We start from the raw sequence: 12929 nt of genomic DNA on the forward strand, positions 1-12929 counted from the left end.
GCTTGAGGGGCTGCCATGGTTGATGAAGAAGGCTAGATACTTACCACCAGTATTACCGCCCACAACAAGTTTTGACATTAGATATTTGGGATACCTTGAGCAAGGTTCTTGGAGGGGTAAGGACATACTTTTTACGTACACCCCTTCATGGTAATAGAGATTTTGCATCTAGAAACAACTCTATTGTCTTTGCTAGATGGAAGGTTAAGGGATGCACTAGATTGGAATATTTATGGGGAGGTAAAGGGATGAGATCTTTTGAGACAATATATGATGTTTTCTTTTCTGAATACAGATAAGTATTGTTACTTACAAATACAACATAATATGACAAGGAAGAAGGTAGACAGAGACTTATTAAAAAGAAAATCATTGTTTGAAGGGTTCTGTGAAAATACAGATAGAATGATGATATATACTATTCTGAATGCTGAACCTAAGGCCAAATTAAGCTTCCAACAAGCATGGGAGTATGAGTTGGGGCAGACATTAGACTAAAAGATTTGGAAAAACTGTTTATGTATAGGGAGAAAGGATCAATATCAGCTCTCCTAATGGATAATAGCTATAAAGTATTATATAGATGGTATATGACATCTGAGTGTTTACACAAATTATTCCTGGAAGTAGAGGATAAATGCTGGAGAAACTGTGGCATGAAAGATACATTTGTACATATCTGGTGGGACTGCTCAATAATGGGGGTATTTTGGGATATGATTTTAAAATTAATGCATGAATAGCTCAGGAACACAGTAAGACTGGACCAACTTAATTCTGGTGCAAGTGGTTTTTTTTTTTACAGTGCTTCAAAAATACAGAAATCAAAATAGCTCACTTTACATCAGGCACAAATATCAATCAGGTAAACATACTCCGTCAGGGTGTATCGTGAAGTCCTACTGGCACCCTGGGGCCTCCCCATGCTTTCAAGGCCTGGATTTTTAGGGTAGGGTGAAGGGAACTTGGGTTAAAACCCTGAAAAGGGCTTCTTATGACGAATGAGGGAGTTGTCGGTACACTCTGTTAAAGCATGATATAACTGGGATAAAAATGATACTAGACCTTATAATCTTGTTACTAAATTTTTCTGATATGCAGCAGGAATGTACTCAGTTGGCTCTCTTTCAATACATTGTGGAGGCGGCAAGTTGTGAAATTGCGTATCACTGGAGAAAATCTGAGGCACCAAAAAAAGCTCAAGTCCACCGGAGGTTGGAGAGAATATACTACCTATATACATTAAAAGCTTTCAAAAGAGACACTTTAAAGAAATTTGAGATGATATAGCAGCCATATGAACAGTGGAGAACTAGGAATGACATCAGGATTTAACCAGAACAACAGCTAAAGTCAGAAGTCTTAGGACTAAAAAGATTATTATTAGATGGCTTAGGAGGACAATTAGTAAACAATAGTTTGATGGCTATTTTTGGGTGGGGGGGAAAAAAAGAGATCTTCAGATAATTGTACTGTATGTATTGGTAATATTAATGGGCTGGAGGAAAACTTACAGTATATGGTTTGATGGAAGGTTGTTAGCTTGATTTGTATTTGCACCATTTTTATGCTCTCAAAGGAAAATTGGTCCTTACCTGCTAATTTTTGTTCCTGTAGTACCACGGATCACTCCAGACTCCTGGGTTTATTCATCCCTCCCTGCAGATGGAGACAGAGAAAGTTTCACTGAAGCTGCTTGATAAGCCCTGGTGCCACCTGCAGTTACTCAGTATTGATATGTACCCAAGCAAAAAATATACGTGCAAAACTCGTTAAAAACTGGCAAATTTGGTAAAATTGTGAATAAAAAACTAGTAGTCCTTAACAGAAAGAAAAGGTGTATGCCAAAAGGATTACAGCTGAACAGAGGACTCTCCATCTCCAAAAATCGGGCGGGTTCTGGACTGATCCGTGGTACCACAGGAACGAAAATTAGCAGGTAAGGACCAATTTTCCTTTCCCTGTACATACCCGGATCAGTCCAGACTCCTGGGATGTACCAAAGCTCCCTACTTAGGGTAGGACCTGGAGAGTCCTGCTCGCAAGACACTTTCGCCAAATGACCAGGAGCCCGGGTCCCCTACATCTAGCCAGTAATGCTTTGCAAAGGTATGCAGCGACTTCCATGTCGCCACTCTGCAAATCTCTTGCGGAGAAACCAGCTGAGCCTCTGCCCACGAAGCCGCCTGAGCCCGATTCGAGTGGGCCCACAAACCCTCAGTGACCGATTCGAGTGGGCCCACAAACCCCTTAGTGACCTTGAGATACCGCAGCAAAGCCCTGCAGACATCCAATAGCTTAAGCTCTCAAGCATGCGGCATAGAGGCATCCAATTTGGGGAAAGCTGGGAGTTCCAAGGACTGATTAACATGGAAGGCAGAGACCACCTTCGGAACAAAGGAAGGCACCATCCGCAACAAGATGCCTGACTCCGAGATTTCAAGGAACAGTTCACGACAAGACAAAGCCTGCAACTCAGAAACCCTCCTGGCGGGACAGATGGCCACTAAGAAGACAACCTTGAAAGTCAAGTCCTTAAGGGTCATCCTACGGATAGGTTCAAATGAAGCATCACACAGCACTTGGAGAACTAGATTAAGGTTCCAGGAGGGACAGAACTTCCGCACCGGAGGGCACAAATTCCTCACTCCCCGAAGAAACCTAAGCACATCGGAATAGGAAGATGAGGAGTATCCCTAAAATTTTCCCCGCATGCAAGCCAGAGCCGCTACCTGTAACCCAAGAGAGTTAAAGGCAAGTCCTTTACCTAAATCTTCTTGCAGGAAAGACAAAATGTTAGACAAGGAGGACCATACCGCTGCTATTCCTTTAGACATGCACCAAGCTTCAAATACCTTCCACACCTGAATGTACGACAGGGAAGTAGACGTCCACCTGGCTTGCAAAAGAGTAGTGATCACTGCCTCTGGGTATCCTTTCCGTCTCAAGCGTCGCCTCTCAAAAGCCAAGCCACTAGACAAAGCGATCTACTTGGTCGAAAAATATGGGACCCAGATGGAGAAGACAAGGAAGGTGACTGAGGCGTAGTGTTCTGTCCACTGCTAAGTTGATGAGATCTGCAAACCATGATCAACGCGGCCACTCCGGGGCTACCAGCACCACATCCCCAGATGCTTTTCTATGCAACGCAAGACCGTGCCCACTAGAAGCCAAGGAGGAAAAACATAGAGCAGAATCCCCTAAGGCCAGGGTACCACCAGAACGTCGACTGCCTTGACCCCATACTCTCTTTTGCGGCTTAAAAAATGAGCTTTCGCATTGAACCAGATCGTCATCAAATCTACATGGGGACAATCCCACCGTTCTTGGATGAGCTGCATCGCTGAATCCACCAATTCCCATTTTGCCTGGATCCAAGCTCTTGCGACTGAGGAAATCGGCCTGGACATTCTTGATGCCTGCAATATGAGACGCCGTTATCTGAACCAAGTACTGCTCTGCCCAGCAAAACAGCTCTTGAGCCTCCAGGGCCACCCCCTGACTCTTGGTGTCGCCCTGTCAATTGATATAAGCCACTGTCATCGCATTGTCTGACAGAACCCTGTCTGAGCGACCTTGAACCAGGAGGTAGGAAAGTGAGTAGCGCCAACCATACTGCCTTGGTTATGCAACCGATTGATAGGCCACGAGGCTTCTTCCGCAGACCAAGTGCCCTGGGCTGACTGACATTCGCATACTGCCTCCCAGAGAGACTGGCATTGGTAGTAAGAACCACCCAATTTGGATCCTCCAGATTGACATCTCGCTGAACAATGGATGACTGTAGCCACAAGAGAGGCTGTTCTTGGTCAAAGCATCCAGAAAGACAGGTTGATGAAAGGCCTCTGACAACTGATTCCACCTCTCCGACAGAGCCCTTTGAAGTAGCCTCATATGTGCAAAACCCATGGCACTAGCTCCAGCGTGGAAGCTATCGACCCCAGAACCTGCAAAAAATCCCAGGCTCGGGGTACCCTCAACACCAATAAGTGCCAAACTTGTGTCTGTAACTTGGACATTCTCTCCTCCATGAGGAACACCTTGTCCTGTTTTGTATCAAAATGAGCTCCGAGGTAGTCGAGAGTTTGAATCGGGTCCAGATGGCTCTTCGCTAGGTTGACTACCATGCCAAGAGACTACAGTAGGCGAATTACCTTCTGCACTGCAACACAGCACCCGAACGACTTTTCTCTGATGAGCCAATCATCAAGATAAGGGTGCACCAGCACTCCTTCATGCCAAAGAGCCACTGCTACCATCACCATAAAACGGTGAACGTGCAGGGAGCCATTGCCAGCCCAAAGGGAAGAGCTTGAAACTGGAAATGCTGACCCAGCACTGCAAACCTCAGGAAAGCTGGTGATCCTGATGAATGGGAATATGAAGATATGCTTCTGTCAGATCCAGGGAAGCCAGAAACTCCTGGTTACGCACCGCCGCAATCACCGACCGTAAAGTCTCCATGCAAAACCTTGGAACCTTCAACGTAGCATTTACACGCTTCAGTCCAGAATGGGGTGAAAAGTGTCTTCCTTCTTTGGCAACCCAAAATAAATCAAGTAACTACCCTTGCCCCGTTTGCCTAGAGGGACCGAGATTACGGCCCCTAAGCCGCGCAACCTGTTCAAAGTCTCCCAAACTCTGCAGGGGGAGGCTAGAAACAGGTCATGAATGGGGCATGCAAACAACACGTAACCGTCTCTTACTACACTGAGGACCCACTGATCCTGAGTAATCTTGGTCCATTCCCCGTACAACCACGCCAGGTGACCCCCCCCTATACAGGGAACGGTGGCGTGGATCAGCCTCGTCTCATTGGGAGGATTTGGCCCCCGTAGCACCCTCACCTGTGGGAGCCCTGAAAGGCTGATGCCCTCCCCGAAAGGACTGGCCCCAAGCCGAGCCTTGAGATGGAAACTGTTTCTGCAACATCGCTCCTCTCGAAGGGCGAGACCATCTACCATCCCGAAAACTCACCCAAGCCTGAAAGGCCTGCTTATTCAGAGGCTTGTTCTCTGGTAACTTGTGTACCTTTGTCTCACCCAGCTGCTTCATCAGCTGTTCTAAGTCCTCTCCAAACAAGAGGCATCCTTTAAAGGGTAACGACCCTAACTGAAACTTAGAAGATACATCCGCCGTCCAATTACGGAGCCACAGTAAACGCCTGGCCGCCACTGCGGAATCCATAAACCAAGACAAAGAACAAACCAAATCATAGCATCTGCTACATATGCAATGGACACCACCACATGATCTGTGTTAGGTTCCTTGGCGCAAACAGGCTCTCTGCATAAAACTGGAGCAAATGGAGGCCCTAAGTCCCAACGAAGACATCTCAAAAATCCGTTTGAGGTGAAGTTCCAACTTTCGATCCTGAACATCCCGGAGGGCTGCCACGCCGGCAACTGGTATAGTGGTTTTCTTAGACACTGCCGATACCGCCGTGTCTAACTTTGGAAGTGAAAAAAGCTCTAAAGTTTGCTCAGGTAAGGGATAAAGCTTTGACATTGCTCTTCCTACCCTTAAACTTGAGTCTGGGGTATTCCATTCCCGCTCGACCAATTGCTTCACAGACCTGTGATAGGGGAAAGCGGTCGGAGGTGCCCTAAGGTCATCTAGCACCAGATCCGCCCCATCCGCAGCTGGATCCTCCTGGGGGGGGGGGGGGGGGGTGTCTTCAAACTCAGCTCCTCGAGAACAGAGGGTTTAAAGGAGCCAACTCAGACTTCATCAAGAGCAGAAGTAAACATGTGTGGCTAACAATCAGCTGCACACTGTGGCCGCCGGATTTAAAATAATGGATTTGAGCATGTAAATTTTGGCCCCTCCTTTAACACCCCTGACACACTCCAAGTCCGCCAGTTTTGGGGTTTATTTTACCCGCGGACATATGCGTATAATTTGAGGCTTTTAAAATGCACATTGCTCACATGCGGCCCAGATACTCATGTATATGGGCCTTTTAATTGAAACAACGCATATTTTAAAAGCCTCAAATTATGTGTTTAATGCCAAAATTAGACTCTGTAATGCTTTTAGAATTATTTTCCATGCACATCAGTATACTTGAGAATACCTTGAGAGTTAACCTCCCCCCACCCCCATCCCCATTGCAAAAGCTTTTTATTTGCCTAATTTGGTAACAAATAAAAATGGGGAAACTCAGGTCACACAAATTCATAAGATGTGTACAGTTTTATCTGATAATGTTCTTCAGCTTTTTATTTAAACAATTTATAACCTGCACTATCAACATTACTATCCAATTAAAACTGATATATTCATAAAAATAAAATACAGCAAAGCACAAAATAAAAAAAACGGCAAATGAAGCACCAAACTTGCTGACCCCTATAGCCACATTAATAATTGAATTTGCTCTTCTTCAGTTAAATAAAGATTCAAAACACAAAAAAAAAAAACTTTTCCTTCCTGAGATGTCAGGGGAAAATATTCCCAAATGTCTCGCGATCCGTCAAGTCAAATGGAGATTGGCATGCAGCAAGATGTATTACATATTGGTGCTCAATTTGTTTTACGATAACCTGCTAAATGCGTGATCTATGAGGCTCACACTTAATGCTTCTTATGATCCACACCAATTTACTACATTTGTGCTTAATAAATGTCAAGATGCATAGAAATGTGACAGCAGAAAAGAAAAAAGCAGTTGATGTACATACCTCCAACGGTTCAATCGCTTCTTTGCTGCTGACAAACTCGATTTATTTCTGTATTGGCTAGTTTATCTAGCTTCTTTCATGGAGTTTTTTGCTTCTTTAAAATATACTGGCAGAATTATCTGAGCCACACACAGCAGGCTGCAAAAGGGGGAGGCTTTTTACAGAGCGGAAGAGGAGAACTCCCTTTCAGCAACTCGAAGAGAAACAAAGCTGGAGCTTTGAGCCAGTGGCTGGCAATGTGGTTATCATGTTCCTTAGCAACTGGATCACAAGCTTATTAGTCAACAAAGCTATATAATGTCAGGCCAGCTTTATGACATCAGGTCAGGAATCCAAGCAGGATACCCCCTATTTTTTTTTTTTTATTATAGAGAGAGATTTAGTGCAATGTAAAACAATACTTTTATATTTCTCTTTTTGGACACAGGATGTCACTATTTTGTTTAATGTTTTGACTTTTTTGTTTTTACTTTGGCTCTCTCTCACTTTCTTATATTTGTGATCTTAATAAGGGAGGGGTGGGGAACAATTGATAACTGTATTTTCTTATTTTTCTTTGTGAATAAGTTGTCTGATAAGTGACAACTATTTACTATCTCCCTGTTCAGACTTGTAAATGTGATGTGGACAAGTGTATTGTTGGTGCTTTTTTTTGTAGAAAGGCTGACATGGAGAACACATGCAATTGTTAATCATAGTCACGACTGGAGCAGCTTGAAACGCCATGCATGGACTTATGTTTCCTGGACACTAGGAGGACAGAGTTAGAATGGAACAGGAAGCGGACATAGGAACTTTGTTGCTGATCGAACTGATTTACAAATCACAAAGTATTTAAAAGGTGTTATCACAATGCAAAAGAGAAGCTTCATAAAATACTGTTCTCACCCCTCCCCTCCGATCACGATTGCCATGATCCAAAATCAGTCCATCTCTAACAGGAATCATAAAACAAAAAATGTATTGCATTTGAAACATCTTATTTTAAGGAAATATTTATTTTAACAACATTTTGCTTGTTATTGATTGCTAAATATCAAATCCAAGCAATAAAAATGCAATGGATGCATGAGTGAGAATCTCATTACCTAGACCAAATAACCAAATGTATATAATATCCATATTCAAGTCCACAGATTTCTTAATTTTAAGCTTCAATAAGTAACTTTTTAAAAAATCTGCTTGTAAACTAAGTGAAGCAGCGACAAGATAAACAATACATGATTTGGTTTGAACAGGGCATAAAGTGTTTTAGAAAATATGACTACTAGATGTGTTTCCTTTCATTGGCAAGCAATATTGACTTAATGAGTTAGCTGTTAAAGATGATGAATGATGGCAACTAGTTTAATATCATTTGTAAAGATCATATTCTACCAATCTCATTTTATCCTCCACTATATAATTTCTTTTCCATACAAACAGAAATTGATAACAAAGACCGCAAGGACCATCTCCTCAATCTACTTTTCCCTACCTATTGCAATACCATAGAGACTACTTGATCTCCAGCTTTACCCTCACTCTCTACCACTTAGGGTCCTCCATACTTATCCCCTGTTTTCTTGAATTTTGAAACAGACGTTGCTACATGTTCTATGCATTCACTATCTTTTCTATGAAGAAAAACTTCCTTATGTTACTCTTCTCTATCCCTAACAATTTCAAACCATGATCTCTTGTACTAAATTTACCATCAACCTAAAACCATTTGCCTCGTGTGCCCATACCTACAAAGTATCTGCATATTTCCATTATTTATCCCCTCTCATTCCAGGGTTCACATATTTAAGACCTTAGAGGTAGATTTTTAAAGTTATGCACGGGCGTAGATTTGTTCGCTTAACCTGGCACGAACAAATCTATGCCCGATTTTATAACAGGCACGTGCTGCCGTGCGCATGTTATAAAAGTTCCCTCCGAGGCCACTCCGAAATCGGAGCGGCCATGGAGGTAACTTTTTTTCTGGCCCCCCCTACCTGCCCCTCCCTTCCCCTACCTAACCCACCCCCCACCCCTAACTAAATCCTCCCTCCACCTTTGTTCAGAAAGTTACGCCTGCCCGAGAGGCAGGTGTAACTTGCGTGCACCGGCCGGCTGCCGGTATGCCATTCCCCGGCCCGGGGACTGGTTCGGAGGCCTCGGCCATGCCCCCAGAATACCCCCGGGCCGACACCATACCCACGGCCCTGCCCCAAAATGCTCCCGTATGCCACGCCGCCCCCCCCCCAACACGCCCCCCAAGCAAAGCTCCGGGACTTACGCGGGTCCCGGGGCTTTGTGCGCGCCGGCGGCCTATGCAACATAGGTGCGCAGGCGTGCAGGGATTTTATAACCTGCCCCTTATTGTGGAGCTCAATCATTGGTTTTGTAGCCCTGTTCTGAACTACCTCTACTCTTTGCATATACTTTGGGAGATCCAGCCTCCCAAAGCACACACAAACACACAAATATATAAGTATATCATCTTCCTTTTTTGGCAATGGTTGTAACTTTATAACATCATATCCCCAATGAAGTCAGGAGCTAGGACAATAACCACCCCCCCCCCCCCCCCACTCTTCAAGACTTCCTGAAGAACCCTAGTAATAACCCCTCCCCCCCCCCCTCCATACTATACAGGTTCTCTCTCTCAGCTGAAAGGCCAAGGGACCATCTTCAGCTCATAGCTCAGACCTTACACTTAGAATAACTAGAAAGCCCAAGAAGCAATCTGAACTGAACAGAATACTCTAGATGAAGTCTCACCAATAACTTGTATAAAGATATTAGCACCATCTTTATATGCTGTTTTACATTTCCTTATGCACTTTACTATTCCACTGGCTTTCCACACTGCCTTAGCATAAGGGTTGGTGCCCAAGATGTCAACAGATATGGCAAGTCTCAAATCTTTCTCCTGTTTTGTGGATGTCAATACCTCACCCCCATCATTTACAGTTCTCCTGAGTTTCTGTGCCCCAAATGCATAATTTTGCACTTCTTTTTAAAGTAAGACATAATTGTGACATTCTTGACCACTCTTCAAGACTTCCTGAAGCACCCTAGTCACCTCTTCACCTCAGAATGAACTCTGCTTCCTACTGACATGTTGCTCATTACCAGCCAATTTGTAACTATGTTTACCACTTTAGAACCTATACCCAGGCTGTTTATCTTATTTCTGATTCTCCTGTGTGAAACAGTGTCAAGAATCTCACTGAAATTTAGACAAGCAGTACCCAGCAGTTCTCCCTATTCCAATTCCCTGATCAGCAGTTAGAGATTAGTAGGTTTTCAGTTTGTATTTGCGTATCAGTCATAAAATAAAAAATAATGTCCACCTGCATTAATGAGATCTGTAGATAGCTAAGGCAAGGCACTGCTTTCATGAAGCATAAATTACACTGATTACCAGTGGAAACATATGTTTTTGTCAGAGACTGACACACTGGAGGTTTTTCTTGTTAAAATTGCTTACTAAACCTGGTGAGAAGTTCTGTGCACTGCCTTGTCAGAAACCTAGGTTTAATTCCTGGGCCACACTTCTGCTCCCCAGGTTAGCCAGGGCAGGGGAGGCTACAGATGGTCCATGCTAGTCAGGTTCTGAAGGGAGATGTGGTTTGTGGCAATGTCAGGGCTACTGTTATGGTTAAGCGGTGTTTGGGTGGATTCTTGGGTACTGTGGCAGATGACCACGCCCACGGGGAGGAGCCCCGTAGGAAGCCACAGTACTGGGCTAGACTCAGGACGCTCAAACACAAAATTAGATCTGTTATTGTACAGCTTGATGTATACCACCAGCGGTGGCAGTAGTGAGGTAGTCTGGATGTAGCAGTCTCAGGACCCTCGGCAGAGGGGACCCTTCTCACCCAGTTGGTATAGGGGAATTCCGGTGTAGGTTTCCCAGCAAGGCAATGCTGTGGATGAGACAGACTGAGAGTTAGATTTCTCACTAACTAGATGGTTGCTGTAGGTATGCGATTCCACACACTCAAGTTGATGGTACTGGCACCGAGGCAGGGAGAGCAGGCCCTTGAGGAGCGAGTACCCAATCCCTGTAAGGCACCTGAAATAAAGCAGAGGGCCCCCGAGGAGCGGGTACCCAAGTTAGTCAATACCCCGAAGGGCAGAGAGAGAACTTCCAGCGGCAGCAGGAAGCGGCAGAGTAGCTTAGACCAGCCGAGACCAATCCTAGTCCAGTCCTTGCTAACTCGATTAGCTAGCACGTAAGGGCACGCTAAATACATGGATGGCGAGACGTCACTAGAGGGGGATGGCCCCGAGGTTTGCGCCATAGCTGGAATAAAGATAAGGGTAGCACACGCGCACTCTAGTAAGACCTTGGGAGGAGCATGGCGGGAGGCAGCACCATAGCCATTCCGGGGACGCTGGAGAGGGCGGCTTGCAGATGCAGCGGTAGCCATTTTCCCCAAGGTAAGCGGGAGGAGCCGTGAACAAGGTGAGGCAAACGAGGTGAAGCCATCTAGGACCGACGGATGCAACAGCTACATTTGGTTGGAGGAAGGAGGAGATATAAAAATAAGGGGAAAACCCTGCTAGTTGCAAATGAAAGCTCATGGCCTAATAGTGGCCAGTTTCAATTAAGTTTGAAGCCCAAAAGGAAGAGAAAGAAGAAACTGCCAGACCAAACAATGTATTTGTTCATGACTACTATCATTTGCCCAAAAACAATTTGCAAAGTTGTAATACTGTAACTGAAAATGGCAGGCCTCATTCAGTACATTTACACATACAGCATTTTATAAATAGAAAATACCACAAGATCTGCAATATTAAATACAAAGTGTTTGCATTTGTGCTGACAACAAAAGTGGCTCTCGTTCTTCAAGCACTATTACATTATTTTCCTTTTTTTTTACAAAATATGAAAAAGGAAAAATGCATTTTAAAATCCATCATATTAAAAAAAAAAAAGACAATAATTAACCAGAGCAAAATACAAGTGCAAAAAAAAGGTAGACACAAAAAGAAACAGACCACAACAGTCCTTTTCAGAGAGTTAAACTCAGCTTGTAAAGAAGGTCAAGTCCAATGTTTTCTTCTCTTCATGGTATCTGTTTCCCACTGTGCAAAATACAACCCTCATCAGATGTGGAAAAGACATTTTTCTCTTGCTCATGGCTCTTTTATGTTCATGGTTAACCTGGGGAAAACTGGATAAAAACGAATTGGAATGCTGTTTGAGAAATACAAATCCTAAAATGAAATATCATATTTTCATTCAGAGTTAATTTCTGGGAAGGTTTTGTGTTCTCATTTTGGGCCTTACTTATGAAGGATTTTCTCCCATTCTGTGCCTTTAGGAAAATTGTTTATATCACAGATCTGACTGTACTGAGCGGAAGAGTTTTTTAACCCAGTAACCATGTAAAGAGAAAAACTCTATAAAGATCCTGCTGATGGAAAGACTTAGATTTTTTTTTCACTTTTTCAAATAAAAATTCTTAAATCCCTATGCGCACCAAAGCCGGCTGTTTGAGAGTTACTGTCCCCATGTTTCCACTTCCACCCAGTCTGCCAGGACTTCTTTCACACTGGGAAAGGACTTTCCTGGGCCAGCTGATGACCCAATGGCAGAAACTTATGAAAGAACTGGGTTTGGTTCCCAGATCCAGCTTTTGCACATCAGGCTGTCATCTGGCACTGCAAAAGGAAGGTTTACAGCACCCAGTAAAAAGAAGCCCCAGCTACTGTGCAACAGCGAACTTTACCAATGGGATTCAGAGTACACCTGTCCTGGGATCTCAAGCTTCATTACCATAGCTGGATTACAAGAAGATTGGGGGAGAGGGATGAAATAGAGGGAAAACTCCCGGGTAGCTGTGAATGAAGGCTTGTTGCATCACAATCCCAATTCAGGAAGAGTCTGATGGTGCTAGAAGACCAAACAAAAGGAAGCCACCAGGGAAAAATAAAATTTAAAAAATGGGTGGGGGTGGATGGCTTTTCCTATCACTTTTCCTTCAATCCTATCTGTGAATAAAGGTTACATTCATTAAGGACCCAATTTAAACATTAATGCAATCATGCATAAGGACTTCTAAGAGAGAAAAGCCCAAATATAGCAATCAGACTTTACAATTCAGGAAAGCTTTTCTATGAAGCTGCATACAAGATATGAATTGTGCACTCGGGACTTTTCTTACAGGCACATATATGAGAATAGCCTCGGTTAATACGAGAATTCTAATGGTGATGACCTGCTTGGTTTTCACTAGATTCCGTGCAAATATTTTTCCTAAT

Source organism: Rhinatrema bivittatum, chromosome 6 (genome assembly GCF_901001135.1).
Source record: "Rhinatrema bivittatum chromosome 6, aRhiBiv1.1, whole genome shotgun sequence".
NCBI lineage: Eukaryota > Metazoa > Chordata > Amphibia > Gymnophiona > Rhinatrematidae > Rhinatrema > Rhinatrema bivittatum.